Here is a 15,035-nt window from a genome sequence, read left to right on the forward strand (position 1 = left end):
TGGTCTGCAGGCTGGCACTCAGTCCACTGAGCCACACCAGCCAAGGCTGCAAACAGATATTAGAAGGGTCTCACTGCTTTGCAATGGCCAACTGGAAGTGCTCCGGAGAGAGAATTTGCATTCCTAGCCTGGCTTCCTGTAACAGACTGTTCCACCTAGCACCTAGCATTTGGATAACCTTATGAAGTGCTTTCACAGTTACCACTTATTTCTCAGAGCATCCCTTTGATATGATCAAGAATGATTAATTGATTAATTAATTTGACCAAGCAACATTTACTGCGTAGCTTCCATGAGTGGGGCACTCTGGGGGGGATGGCAAAGATGAAGTTGGAGTTTCTATATACAAGTAGGTGGCACTCAAGAATCATTATCCATTTGATAGAGAAACTGAGGCACCCAAAGAGGTTAAGTGACTTATCCCTGGAGTCATCAGGCTTTCAGATGGAGGCAGGAGGACAGTGTCTTTTTTCAGGGGGAGCGGGTACCAAATTACTTTATTTGAAGGAACAGTACAAATGAAAGTGGATGATTTGGTTCAACCAATAGAAAAGGTAGAGGTAACACCAACGTACATGGGCTGCTTGGTGGCCAGGGACGTCACCCCTGTGGCTGTGGGACACCAGCCCAGGGCTGAGCTCTCGTCACTGCAGAACCGTGTGTTTTACTTTTTATTGTAATTTTCATTGACCTTATTGGGGTGACATTGGTTAGCACAGTTATGTAGGTTTCAGGTGTGCACTCTTTCCTACATCATCTGGACATTGCGTGTGTGTTCAGCACCCCACGCCAAGTCTCCTTCCATCACCTTGTCTTTAACTTCCCAGCCCAGGTCCTCCCACCTCAGCCTGCTGCCCATTTGGCAGTGTCTGAACGGAGCTCACTCTGGGATACTTCTCTCAGTTTGCTTCCTGTCACTGTGCCAGCTTGGGCACGTCCCTTTGTGTCGCCCAGCTGTGAAACGAACATTCAATACAGAGGGCACAGACTTGCAGCCTTGGCTGTGTTCTTTGGTTCAATAACACATGTTTTAAATACATTGTATCTCACAGATCTTATCCTTGCTAGCAATCTGAGCATCCTAGTGTCTACTGCCTTACCTCTGGCCCAAGTCAGCCACTCTTCCTATCTTCCTGGCCCCTGGGTCACAAACTGATCTCAGCAATCAGATATTTTCCAGTCTCAACAGTTCTATGATTATAGTGTCCTCTTTAAAAAACACAGAGGGACAACATACATAAAATTTAACACATGTGTACAGTCTTTTGATTACCTCTCAGATTATGTATGATGTGGAATATTTCCATCACCCCGGAGGTTCTTTGTGCCCTTCCCCACCCTCCTTTGTCTTCCACCACCACAGACCAGTTCATCTCTCCGGACGGCCATATAGACGGAGTCACACAGCGTGTGTCCTTCTGTGTCAGGCTTCTTTTCCTCGGCATTATGAAGTGAGACTCATTCATGTGACTGTGTGGCAGTGATTCACTCATTTTTCATCACAGTATGCTATTCCTACTATGAGTAAACCACAATCTATTCATTCTTCTGTTGACAGAAGCTTGGGTTGTTTGCAGTTCTTGAATATGAAGAGCCAAGTTGCTATGTGCATCCCTGCACATGCCTTCCTGAAGAAGCCCTGTTTCTGTTGGGTATATGCCCAGAACAGGAACGGCTGGTCATGCATGGGGTGCATGCATTTGAAGCTGGTAGACCCTGCCAGACAGTATCCTGGTGAAGCAGAGCTGCTGTTCCTCCGTTTGCTCTTTTCAGAGAAGCTACGTTTACACACATTTTCTCCCCCTTCTCTCTCAACACATGGTAAGCACCTGGCACATAGTACATGTTCAGCTAATGCAGTTCATTTTTGAAGATCGAATACCAAACAAATCTCCCTTCTCAGCACACCATCGTCACAGTCCTGCCAGCATCCTCATCACCGGCACAGATGACATCTGAGCACCGATCACCACATAACTGATCTCCTCCAATCTTTGCAAAGCCCCGCAAGGCTGGCATCATCATGCCCACTTCACAGATGGTGAAGCTGAAGCTCAGAGGAGTTACTTTGCCTCCACGGTTCCTATGCAGTAGAGCCAGGCTGTGGTTCTGCCTGAGGCCCGGGTGCTCCATCTTAGCCTGTCCACCTCCTAGTGGCCTCTCTGCCTTTGGCACACCCCAGCAACCCATTTCCCAGACAGCCCTCAGCAGCCCATGTGTTCCCGGGCATTGTTTTCCAGGACAAGTGCATTCCTAAATAGTTTGGCTTCCCGAGGGATGTCTTCAGGACTATCGTCTGTTTATAAATGGCCCTGGGGCCTTTCCCTTTACTGGCCTCTATTGACAAATAAATGGGTGACTCACAAGAGTAAAAATATACTTCTGGTTTCAAGCTGAGTAGAGTTATTAAAAGTTTGTTGTGTCTACTCTGATGGTATAGCTGCTGCCCTAGGACAAGGCAGCTGACTTGACTGCAGGACAAATATAGATAAATGCTTCGTCTCCTGACTCAGTCACTGCCATATGTTGTAGGTCCCAGTGACAAGGCTCACGGCGTTTCAGGGCTGGTTTCCCTGTGGTGTTTTGACAGAGTGGCAGAGCACTGGATCTGGGGCCAGGAGACCCAGGCTGGTGCTGCTGGCCTGACATTTCCCAGCTGTGTGACCCTGGGCAAGTCACCTAACCTCCTTGAGCCTTTCCCTCTCATTTGAAAATTCAGAATCATAAACCTTGCCCCCTACGGGTGCTAGGAGGGGTGAGCCACACAATTTCAAACAATGTGCCAGAGGGACTGGCCAGTTTGAGACAGGAAGATTTGTCTGATACAAGCTTGAGAGGAGCCTGGGCCTGGCATGGAAGCCTGGCGAGGAGTGGGGACATTACAGTGGGGGGTGCCAAGTGGATGGCACATGCTCTGCCGCCAGGCTGTTTTGAGGGATGGACTTTTGCAACTGTGGTGAGACAGTATTTAACATTTCAGAGACAGAAGTGACCATCTGAAAAGGCTAAAATGATATGTTTTGGCCCTGTCTCTAACCTTTGGAATGACTCCCAGCTTCCGACAGTCCCTGATGCTGTTTGGGGGAGGAAAGCTTACACTGAAGAAAAGCACATTGCTTTCCTTTATCGCCCTCCTCACTCTCTCATTTCAGAGGCTGCAGACACTGTGTCCCACGATACTCCTCACTGCCTCCAAGTGGGGCGTCCTGGACTCCCAGGTGCCCAGAGCTGGGCATTCTTTCCAAGAAGCCATAAAGAGGAAAAAGTGTTCTAAGAAATGATTATTTCTGCCTCTAAAACACTCGTGGTTCCTTGTAAGAAATGCTTTCCCACAGTGACTTGAGAAATCTCAGTTAAGTCCTTTTATTGGATGGGTCTTATCCCACAGTGGCCAGCTCGCAGGAAACAGTCATGGTCTGTGATTTACAGGAGGAGCCCTGGCTCGGTGATGCGGCGCGGAGGGGACATGTCCCTACAGATCGCATTTAAAATTCTACTTAGAATCTCGGAATCTGAGTCAGATGTGAAAGGTAGTGTGTTTGGGGAATTAAAAAAAAACACCCTATTATTTAAAAAGCAGTTAGCTGAATCCATTGAAAAATCAATGCTAATGGGTTAGTTATAAGAAAAACTACTTGTTTGCTTTTTTCTCGTGCCATGTCTGTTGTACGTGACTCAGATTCTACAGCTTGCTTTGAGCTACCAGGTGCCTCAAATCAGTGGAGAGACAGCCTTTCTGGGCACTGGGTGAACTTGAGTCACTCTTTGAATCTGGGTCTCAGTTTCTCCATTTGCAACATGAAGGATTTGGACAAGTCATCCTTCTCGTGCTCCTGCTTATTAAGAAGAACCTCAGTGTCAGAAGGGCCAGAGGCTGACACTATGATTACTTAGAACAGCACTGTTGAGTAGACCATCTGTGACAATGGAAATGTCCCGTAAGATGGCAGGTGCGTGTTCTCCCAGACGGAGGTTGCGGGCCACACAGGTGGCACTGAGTACTTGAAATGTAGTGAGAGCAAGTGAAGACATGGATTTTAAATTTGACTTAGTTTTAATTCATTTAAATTTCAGTAGCCACAAGTGGCTGGTGGCTATGGTACAGGCTGTGCAGGCTTAGGGGAAAATTCTGCAAACTGGTGAACACGGCAGGTTGTTTTTCTCTCTGGGCCTCAGTTTTCTCATCAGAAAAGGAGAAGTTTGGATGGATTAGAGCTTCTTAAAATTTTCCACCAAAGTACAATAAGACAGTCAGGGTCAAGTTAGGAAGACAAACCACACTAGATATTTCAAAGGAAAGGGACTGGATGTAGGGAATTAGGTTGTTTACAGAATCTTCAGAAAACCTGTGTGGGCGAAGGCGGGAGAGGCTGTATCCAGCTCCCAGATTTGTCACTTTAAGTGTCATTCGAAGACTCTCTGAGTTGGTGCTGTTGCCCACAGGTCAGAAAACTGCGGGAAAGCACTGCCGACAGGGCTGTCTTGCAGTCCCCAGCTGGGCGGCTTTCAAGGACACACACATCAGCTACAAAAACTTCCATTTGCCAAAGCCCACACATCCTCTGTGGCTGCCAGAGAGACAAGAGTGGTTTCTGCCCACGAGACTTGGCATGAAAGCTTCTCTTCCATGCAATGTACGTCGAACGGCCAGGGGGTCTGGGAGAAATGTAGTTCTCTGTCTTCTAGCCCTGCAATACAAGAGGTGGGAATAAATGTTAATGGTCCACAAATAATATCCAGCAAATACTTCTAACAGCATGGGAGGGTGAGCAAGTACTGACCTCCACACACGCGGAGATCTGAGGGTGTAGATCTGATGGGGTCCTACCTCAAGGACAAGACTGATATCTGTTGTTTTGCCTGCTTAATACCTGTTTTTCTGTCTCCTGACAACAGCACTATGATTTTCCATGGGCACCATCCCTCCTCCACACTCAGTCCATCCAATTTTGGTGGAAGTACTTTACTTTTGTGTCCAGAGTAGCTTGGGGATTCAGGCTGACCAACCACATCTTCCCCTGCCACAATGCTGGGGTAAAGGACAGATATGGGACCCATATAAATCCAAGATACACAGTAATCATGGACCCTTAGGAAAAGAATTTGTCTGTTAAGCTGAGGAGCTGAGGGAGATAGAATGCAAGGCTGGTGCTCAGGCAGCCATCCTGCCTCCATGAGGGCATTTCCTGCCTGAGAATAGAGCAAAAAGAGAAACAGAGTTAAAAAACAGTGTTATGGTCTGAATGTTGTGACCCCCCCCCCAATTCATATGTTGAAATCCTATCCCCCAATGTGAAGACATTAGGAGGTGGGGGCCTTTGGGAAGTGGTTGGAGCTTGAGGACAAAGCCCCCATAAATGGGAGCAGTGCTGTTACGAAAGAGCCCAGAGGGATCCCTGGCCTCTGCGACCCCTTGAGGACACAACAAGAAGCCGGCCATCTGCAGCCTGGAACGGTGTCCTCCCAGAACTGACTTCGTCATTTTTCATAAAAATAACTAGAAAGCAAAGTAGCACATAGTTTATCAACTCTGATAATATTTGGTGCATTTCTTTGTTTAAATTAAACTCAAAACACTTAGAGAGGGCATCTGGAATGTTGGTTTTGCTCTTTCCAGAGTGAAGAGAATGCAAATATTTACCACACCTTATTGTTAGCAGAGAGAGAAATTGCATCCAGGAGAATAATAATAAAATAAACTTCTCCAAAGGTTTACAGAAGTACTAGCAGCTGAGTTTCCAAAAAAATTTGGGTAGTTTACTTTATTTAAAGAACTCCCCCTTCCCCAACAAAATTCACATATATCTGTAAAAAAAAAAAAAAAAAGCAAGCATCACAGATGTATAGCAGATTTTACTTTTTAAGAATTTTATTCAACTCCCTGGGATTTTAAACTGTAATTTTACAGTAATTATTTTTGTCCATTTATATTTTATTTAAACATGTTCTTAACCAAACAAGTGACATACAGTTATTTTTTTAATTCAAGTAACACTAAAGGATAACGCAGGGGATAGCAGTTCCTGCTCTCAGGAGAGCTATGTTCAGGGACTGTGGGGCGTAACCGCACATGCACCCAGCATACGTCACTGCTATGTGTTTTTAGTAAAGATGGGGATGAGCCTGACGTTCTGTTTCATTACTTCTTTGTCACTTCACGCTAGACTTGGGCACTCTCTCCATGCTTATACACGTGGCCCCTGTGCTCTCGAACGGCTGGGTGGGTGTCTGTGGGTGGCAGTTTGTCTAAGCAATCCCCAGCTGGCGAAAGTCAGGGCTGTGTCTAGTGATTCGCTGTGACAAATGGTGCTACAGCAACAATTCTTGTGGGTTATTCTGGCACATTTATAAACGTGTTTTTCAGGGGACATTTCTCGGAGAAGAATTTTAAGTCAAAAGATAAGTACTTAAAAATATTTGGTCAATAATGAGAACTCATATTATCCTGAAGAGGGATGATCACTTAAAAAAATGTTTTACTGGCTATAACCATGATGCCCCTCACAAAGGTTGTTTCAACCAACTGGCGCCCCCAAATGGATATCTTTATTCCTTACCCAGTTGACCTTACTATGCTTTCACAAGTGCGAAGACTCATGGTTTTCTAATTGCTTCTAAAACAGAATTTTTGGCTGTGTCTAGTTAACTTTAGGTGCTGTTGTCACTATTAAACAAATACAGCAACAGCCCTTCTCACGTGTGCTCCACGTTCAGAGCTTCCTGTAGCATACACACGCCAGGTACAGCGTCTCAGGATTGCACCATTCATCCCGGTCTGGTAACCCGAGCATGGCTCTGCCGGGCCTCGGCCTGCCAGGGCCTCCCAGGCTACAAATATAACCCGAGGGCTCCTTGCTCTCTCTCGTTTGTACCGTTATCAAGAACTTGGGAGTCCATTTTGCTATCTACTCTTGACACAAGCACAGTTTTATTTTAAAATAATTAAACAATAAAACCCTAGAAAAGCACCTTCTTTACCTGATGGTGAGAAGCAAGTATGGTGGTATTTAAGGGTAGGTTCCATTTTCCTCCCTGGTGTTCTAAAATTGCTGAACATTCTGTAGTCAGAAAAAACTAAAGCTAGGAGAAACACAGAGGGAAAGAAGTGTTTCCAAGGGTGGATGCAATGGTGTGGTGAAGGGTAAAAGTCTTGTCTTAGTCTCGTTTCTCTACTTGCTTTATTTAAAAATTTTTTGCTGTCATCCGAGGACATTTTTTCACTGCTTTTTGAGAAAAGGAAAAGCGGGGTAGGGGGCGGGGGAGAGATTGGTTACCTCTCATATGCGCCCTGCCTGGGAATCAAACTCCCAACCTAAGCATATGCCCTGAGCGGGAATCCAACCGGGCAAACTTTCAATGCACCAGGACGATCCTCCAACCCACCGAGCCACACCAGCCAGGGCATTTACTCTCTTTAAATGCTCTGCACTTTTCCCAGCAGCCCCTAAGGTGCCAGCGTGTGCACATTCCCGCCCCCCCCCCCACCAACGCCAAGGAAAGATCAGATGGGTCACAGTGGCACAGATGGCTGAGATTGTCTTTAGGATTAACACCTCCCTTTCTCACAGCCTCCTTCCCTCCTTCCTCATTTTCTTCCTTCCCTTCACACCTTCTCTTTCCCCTACTCTCTCTCCACTCTTCCTTCCTGCTTCCCTCCCTCTTTCCTTTTCTCTCTCCCTCCTTTCATGCCTCCCTTTTCACCCTCTCGCTACAGAACCTTACTGGGTACCTGCTGCTGATCCCAAATGCCTGAACGCACCTTGGAACGAGCCCATGGAGCTCTGAGTGTGGGAAGAGTCATTGAGCAGAGCAATTATGTGTCCATCTGGTGTTATGATGGAGAAGTGTGGGCCCCACAGGGGTGTGGAACAGGCCAGGGCTTGCTTCGTGAAGGACCTGGCACACGTGGGGGCTTCAGGTAGAATCCACAATCACTTCAGAATTTTTCTGGGGCAAATATGTACACTAAGTTCATCTCTGGTGCAAGTAAGTTCCAGCAACTGAGCTGTTAGCCTTTCCCTCATGACCACAGGTCCACCAGTGTTCCTTCTGCTCTCAGCGTGTCTTTCTGCCTCGTTGCTGTGGGCCCATGTCGTGCCCTGATTCTCCATCTCTCCCAGGCTTGGGGCTCCATTTGACTTTCCTCAGTTCTTCCAGGATCTGGATTCCTGTCCCTGAATCTGGCATCGCGGAAGACCCTGTGAGGTGTACCCAGCCTCACTGCCTCTGGCGGCTGCCCTCTCACTCCTGGGCTGAACCCTGCCCACCTGCTGGAGTTCCTGGTCCCTGACCGCCACCTGCTGCCCAGCACCATGCTCTCAATCTGCACAGCTGCACCTGCATCACCAGACATCCAGCCACTGGCGGTCATTCTGCCCCTGCAACTCCCACCCCAGCAGATCGTCCTAGGGGCTCTATTTGGTTTATTTTACCCACAGCTCTCAGTCCCAGCAAACCCAGTCTTTCCCTGCCCTCACCATGCTAGTGTTGGGGTCAACATTTATGTTATCTCTTCCAGACTCTCACCAACCAGGTGAGTAGGGAAACTGAGTCACCAAAAGTCTGAATTATCCAAAATGATACCGTGCCCCCAATGCATCTTTTACTGACAGCCATTTGGAGTCTAGACACCTTAAAATTCATTTTAAGCAGCCAGTTTCCATCAAATCTAGAATAAACATGCAGTCAAAATGGAAAACCACCTTAAATCTCAAAGGATTTGAGGTCGATCTAAAACCCGGGATGTGGGCATTGAGTCCTCGCTGAGCAGAAATTCCTTTCCTCCTAGAAAGAGACACAGTGTCACTGTGGTTCATTGTACAGAGGGCCATCCTTGGTTTCCTCCTGTCACCAGCAAATCCTGAAATGATGGAATGCTATGGTTTAGATCTAGGTCTTGTGGGAATGGAGTCATGGACAGAAAGCAGACCATTGGGGTATCGGGGCTTGGGTCTAAGCTGGTGGGTGGAAGGGTCTGGAGTTGTTAGTGGTGAGCTGTAATTGGGCTTTAGGATCAGGTTATTTATGGTTGTCAGCCACCAGAGGGAAATTGGTGGCATTGTTGGCCTGCTTTGCATGCTGGGTACAAAGGAGTGGGCATCTGGGAATGGAAACTTGGGGAGAGACAGTGGGACACACAGAAACATGGATTGAAGAGGGAACACAGATGCAGACCCAGAGCCTCCAGACACAGTGGCTCTAACTTGGGAAGTTAATGAATGGTAAGCCACTAGTGGCTGGTTAACAAGAAGCTACCTTCATGCATAAATGAATATAATAGGTTAGCTGGGTAATGCCTGCTTTCTACATTAGACATAGGTTTTGAGGGGAATGGAATGGGGAGGCTCCCCAAACACAAGTCTGAGTCTTATCTCCACCACCGCCGCCGCGTGCACAGTGCTCATTGTCCTTGCTCCCTTCTTGCCACACCTCTTGGCGCATCGCCCTGGTAATGCTGTGTTTACTCTCAGACTATGCCTCCCTAGAACAGCACTGTCCAGGAGAACTTTGTGCGACCACCGGGTGTTCTAGACCATGCCATCCCGGGTGGCTGCCACAGGCGGCTAGTAGAGCACTTGAAAGCGTGGCTGGTGTGACTGAGGAACTGAATTTTTCATTTCATCTACTTTCAATGACAGATTTAAAGAGCTTCCTGTGGCTCATGGCTCCGTGTCACACAGTGGGACTGGGGCCGTCAGCCCTGCTCGGTCATCTTTGTTTCCCCCCACCAAGGTGGGCACCCGGCAGACAACACACCCGCACCCACTGAGGATCTTACTTATTTCTCTTTCTTGCTACTCGTGGGTCCTGGAGATCCTGGAGCTCTAAGTAGAAGAAACTTCTCCTCAGCAAATGCACATTAAATTCATGAAGATTTTGATTGGCTGGGCCTACTCTCTGTCCAGTACCGTTTTCACACCTAAAAATTAAGCAATAATTTTTCAAGATAATCAACTATGCAGTTATTGCTCAAATTTTAAAATGTCTATATATCCATCTATATTATCTATATCTATATCTTTATCTATTTTATACTCATCTATATCATCTATTACCTGTACCATCTATTGTCTGTATCCACCTATCCCCATCTGTTGTCTATCTATCATCTATCTCCATTCTTTCTCTCTTATCTATCCACCCACGTCATCAGTTTATCTACCATCTATTTATCTATCTCCCTCCACCCATCCAGGTCAGGGTACCAGCAAGGTCCACACAGTACAAACGGCACTGGGGCCTTCACTCTTCATCACTTAGCTGTTTCTCCCACCCCCTCGTCAGCAACATGAAGCCTTCCGCCCAGTCTGGGGCTCCTTCCCACCACCCACGCAGGCTCACCTGGGGAGGGATGGCTCACCCAGCCCCGAGGACCCTCCTGGCCAGGTCCTTGGGCTGATGGCTGTCATTATTTGCCCTCCTATCTTTCTATCGGTTGCTGAGGACGCACTCGCTGAGCACGGGGCCCAGAGTTGGCAGCCGCACAATCTGATATGACACCGTCTCAGGGAGATTTCAGCACTTCGTCATCCTTGCAGTCCTGGCGCCAATCACTCAGCCCAGCGTGTTGCCAAACGGAGCTGTCAGCCCCACAATAGAGTTTCACATGCTAGGACATGGCCAGGCCTCGTCTAGACAATCCTGAGCACCCAGCAAAACACCCCAGGTCTGTTCAGACTGGATGGAACCTGCCTCCCTGGAGGCTGGGAACCCATCTCTGCACTGACAACCCTGGATGCAGTTTTCAGGGTCCTTTGCAACCATTTCCCACTAAGACTGGAAGACCAGGGGTGGTGCTGTTGCAGCTGGAAAATAGATTTCCACTGAGAAAATTTGGGTGTTTTCTGAAAAGTTGAAATATTTTTTCTTTTGATTTTTTTTTGAATTTCAAAACTTCCCTCAAAATTCTACCCATTCTTTAACATACATTTCCTTAAAGCCACCACAATTCAAGATAATGATATTTGCTTGGTGCATATAATGCCGCTTTTATCCTCACAATATCCTTAGAGGGTTCTTTACCATTCCTGTTTTACACAGATGAAGAAGGGAGCCCAGAAAGGTTAAGTCACTTGACCAAAGTCACACAGCAGGGCTGGGGTTTGAGCCCAAGTCTTTTGATTCCAAAGCTCTGAAGGAATTAATTGTCTAATAGACCCATTTTCTTCCTAGGTGGCAAGACCCTGGGGAACCCAGGGGTAGGGAAAATGTAGAGCTGGGGGCAGATCCTGGCAGGACCCCCTGCCCCCAGATGCTATGGGACAAGGACCCTCTGCACAAGGCCGGGCTGGAAATGGAATTCTGTGTCACTGAGTCCCTCCTTTCACGTGAATCTGAACTCTAAGTGCTATAAGAACTGCATCTTCTCAAGTTGCTCCCCATGCATCTTAACCTAGGGGAACAAAAGCTGGTGGCCACTTGTGCATCAGACCACTTGGCCAAGTTTAGTCCCGGTGAGGGCCCACAACACACACACACACACACACACACACACACACACACCACCCCCACTTCACAGACAGAAAAACTGAGGCTCATAGAATGAAGGGACTCATCGAGGCTCCACAGCTGTGGGATGCAAGGGCCGGAGCTGGGATTCAAAGCCAAGTGTTTGTGAATGTGCTTGTACAATGGAAGGAGTGGCTCAGATCAGCTGCAGCGCATCAGGGAAGCATGGGGCACCACTGGAGCCCCAGGAACTCACCTTCAATTTGTCTGGGATGGGTCCAAATCTGGGCTCCCGGAGGAGGGCAGCCCCATCCTAAGAAATGCGGTCAGTAGCCTCAAGCCACGGCAGAGGAAGGGCGACGATCCTGGTCTCTGAGACTGGCCTGACGGCACAGCAGTCAGACACATAGGCTTTGGAGTGTGATGCTGCTCAGCTGCTTTGGAGAACAGTGTGGCAACCTCTCAGGAAGTTAACCCAGCCATGTTACTCCTGATATTTACCCAAGGGGAATGGACGCATAGTCACACAAAGACTTGTATTAAAATGTTCATGGTAGGTTCATTCCGAGCAGCCCCCCCCCCCCTGGAAAAAGCCCCCGTGCCCAACTGTGGCTGAATGGAGAGCCCCATGAACTGGGCACACCCACCAATGGGCAGCACTTAGTGCTGATGCACGCAGCAAAGGGGGTTTCCATGAAAGTGCTGCACGGCGGCACTGAGTGAGCGGGCGAGACACAGGAGTTCACACACAAGAGTGAATCGTCACACAAGAGTGCGATAATTCTAGGACAAAAGGAGTGGTCAGTAGTGACCGCCTAGGGCCGGGATGGGGAGGGGTGTGAGTGAACGGCGAAGGGGCACTAAGATCCCCTGGGATGATGGGAATGTTCTCTCTCTTAGTTGGGATGGTGGTTACTCAATGGGCCGCATGTCAAAATTCATCAAGCTGCACATGTAAAGCATGTGCCTTTTTGTTATATGTAAATAACATCTCAAAAATTTGATTAAAAAATGGGCTTTGGTGGCAGACAGATCTGGGTGTGAGTTAAGAGCTCCCTCCATTAGTGATGAACCTTGTGCAATTGGCTGACCCTCTCGGGCTTGGTTTGCCCCTCTGGAGAATGGGGATGCTAAGGGTGTGGTGGGGTTAACTGAGATGATTCAGCCCGGATCCGGGTGGCTCAGTGGGTTGGGTGCCGTATGGAAAAACAAAGGGTGGCTGGTCAGGCACATTCCTGGGTCGTGGGTTCTGTCCCCAGTTGCAGCATGCACGAGAGGCAGCTGATCGATGTTTTTCTCTTGCACATCAATATTTCTCTTCCTCTCCTTCTCCCTCCCTCCCCCTCTCACTAAAAATAAGTAAATAAAATCTTTAAAAAACATGAGATGATTCATAGGAAATGCTGAGTGTGGAGTCTGGGGCATGTAGCATAAGCCTTCTGTGACTGCAGCCTTTCCATGATAGAGAATGCTGTCCCAACCTCCCAAGGGGTCTGAGAAGAGACAGTCATGGGGCAGGAAAATCCCAGTTCCTGGGCTGCCCTGGAAGCCAGAGATAGAGCGCTGGTCTGGGTGGAGATCCCAGGCCTGTGACCGAGGGGCCTCTTTTGATCTGGCTGTCTCCTCTGGAGTCTCCCATCAAAAAACCTAATCACTCTCCATCCTGGCAGCTCTCCTGCTGTGTGTCTGTCCATTCTGGGTTGGAATCCTGACTTTTGGCCTCTTTTAAAGGCTGGGCCCCCTACTCCCCACATCTGCAGCTCGCTTCTGTGGAGGCTCCATTGCTAGGGTGGGGGGTTGAGCTGAGCCTCCATCCATGGTCCCCGGCACAGGCACCTTCCCTGGGCCCCAGGGTCCTCCTGCCAGGTGATTTCAATTTTCTGTGACCTTGTACAAAGCATCATTTCATGTGAGTAATACGTACCTCTGGTTACATTTTAATTACTGATTCTGGTCCAAGAGAAATACCAAGCATCTTTCGAACGCCTGGTTCAAGCCACTCTCCCCACTCACCCCACGCCCTCCCAGCTGCTAATGTCTCCATCCCTCTGGCCTGTGCAGACACCATGCAGCACACTGAACTAAAGCGTTGTGCGCGTGTCTGTAAAGCTTCCCAGGGTAGGTTAACACACAGCATGGACAGCGAGCCCCTGGCGGGTGTGTAGGAGGGCAGACGCTATGCATGCTTGTTCATTTGACGCTCACAACTAGTCGGGGTTGTGTCCCCCTGGAGCCGACCCTGTGATAAGGATTTATCTGGCAGACATTCTGGTTATCCATTGCTTTGTAACAAATGACTCCAAAACAAAAGCAATCTTTGCTTTTGCATATGAATCTGCGATTTGGGCAGGGCTCACAGGGATCCCTCGCCTCTGCTCCACAGGCCTTATCTGGATGCATGGAAGGTGTGGAGCAGGCATCTCTCTCTCTCCACATAGGCCCTCCACTGGGTCATTCTGGATTTTGTACATGGCAGCTCAGGGCTCCAGGTCAGGTGTTCTGAGAGCCCACAGCAGAAGCCATGAGGCCTTTTGTGGCTCTCAGAAGTCACCTGCATTACCTCCTGGCAGTCTACTGGTCGCCTAGGAACAGCCCTGATTCCATGAGGGCCAGACAAGGCATGGGCCGCTAAGGGCTTGGAGTAAGGATCTTGGAGGTCCTTACTATGTTCCAGGCACCGGACTAGGTGTGGGGATACTGCGGTGAACAAACTAGAGGAGGACCAACACTGAACGGAAAAAGATAGCTCGTATCAAGTGGCAGAAAGTACTACCAAGGCAAATAAAGCCAGGTCCAGGAATAGAGAGTGATGGGGGAGAGGAGACAGTGATGTCACACAAGGGGATAGGGATACCTCTCAGAGGAAGTCATTTAACCCTGCAGAGGTCATGGTCAAAAAAATTACAGTGTAGGTTGTGTGTACCTGAGAAATACACACCCTTTCGAAACACGTGTTATAACTAAACTGATGGCTTAAACTTTGTGGCTTAACATTAGTCATGTACAAACGTGCAGTTAGTCATGACCTTGAACCTGTGCACCCAATATATGTAACACTATTTAAGAAAGAGTTTGTATTTTTCAGATCAGCTGTGATCTCTTGAAAGAGTTCTGAGGGGCATGTGGAAGGAGGGTGTGTGGTAAGAGTATCTGGCAGAGAACTTCTTGGCCGAGGGAACAGAACAGCCAGTGCGAATGCCCTGAGGCAGGCATCTTTGTTTGCAAAGAGCCATGGTGAGTGTGGTTGCAGCAGACAGGGCAGAGTGGGGGCCTGGACAAGACGAGGTTGGAGAGGTGGGTAAGAGGAGCCAGAGTCTGTGGATATTGCAAAGACTTTATTAATTCAAAGTGAAGTGGGAAGCCACTGGAGGCTTTTGGGCAGAAGAACATCTTACTTAGGTTTAAAAGAATCACTCTAGCCCGCAGGTGGCAAACACAAGGCCTGCAGGCTGAATCCGGCCCTCCACCTTGTTTGGTCTGGCCCAACACCTTGTTTGTACCAGGTGGCAGCACCGAGCTCTCGCTTAACTGTTAAGGAGCAGTTACATTTACACAGTCCTAAAAGTACATTCGGCCCTTTGAAGGCA

General features: G+C 48.3%; 1 pseudogene; it reads left to right on the top strand.

The window, feature by feature from the left end:
• The first annotated feature begins 6,418 nt into the window (after nt 1-6,418).
• On the top strand, nt 6,419-6,486 carry LOC112300880 (small nucleolar RNA SNORD115; annotated as a pseudogene).
• The last annotated feature ends 8,549 nt before the right edge of the window (nt 6,487-15,035 follow it).

Source organism: Desmodus rotundus, chromosome 12 (genome assembly GCF_022682495.2).
Source record: "Desmodus rotundus isolate HL8 chromosome 12, HLdesRot8A.1, whole genome shotgun sequence".
NCBI lineage: Eukaryota > Metazoa > Chordata > Mammalia > Chiroptera > Phyllostomidae > Desmodus > Desmodus rotundus.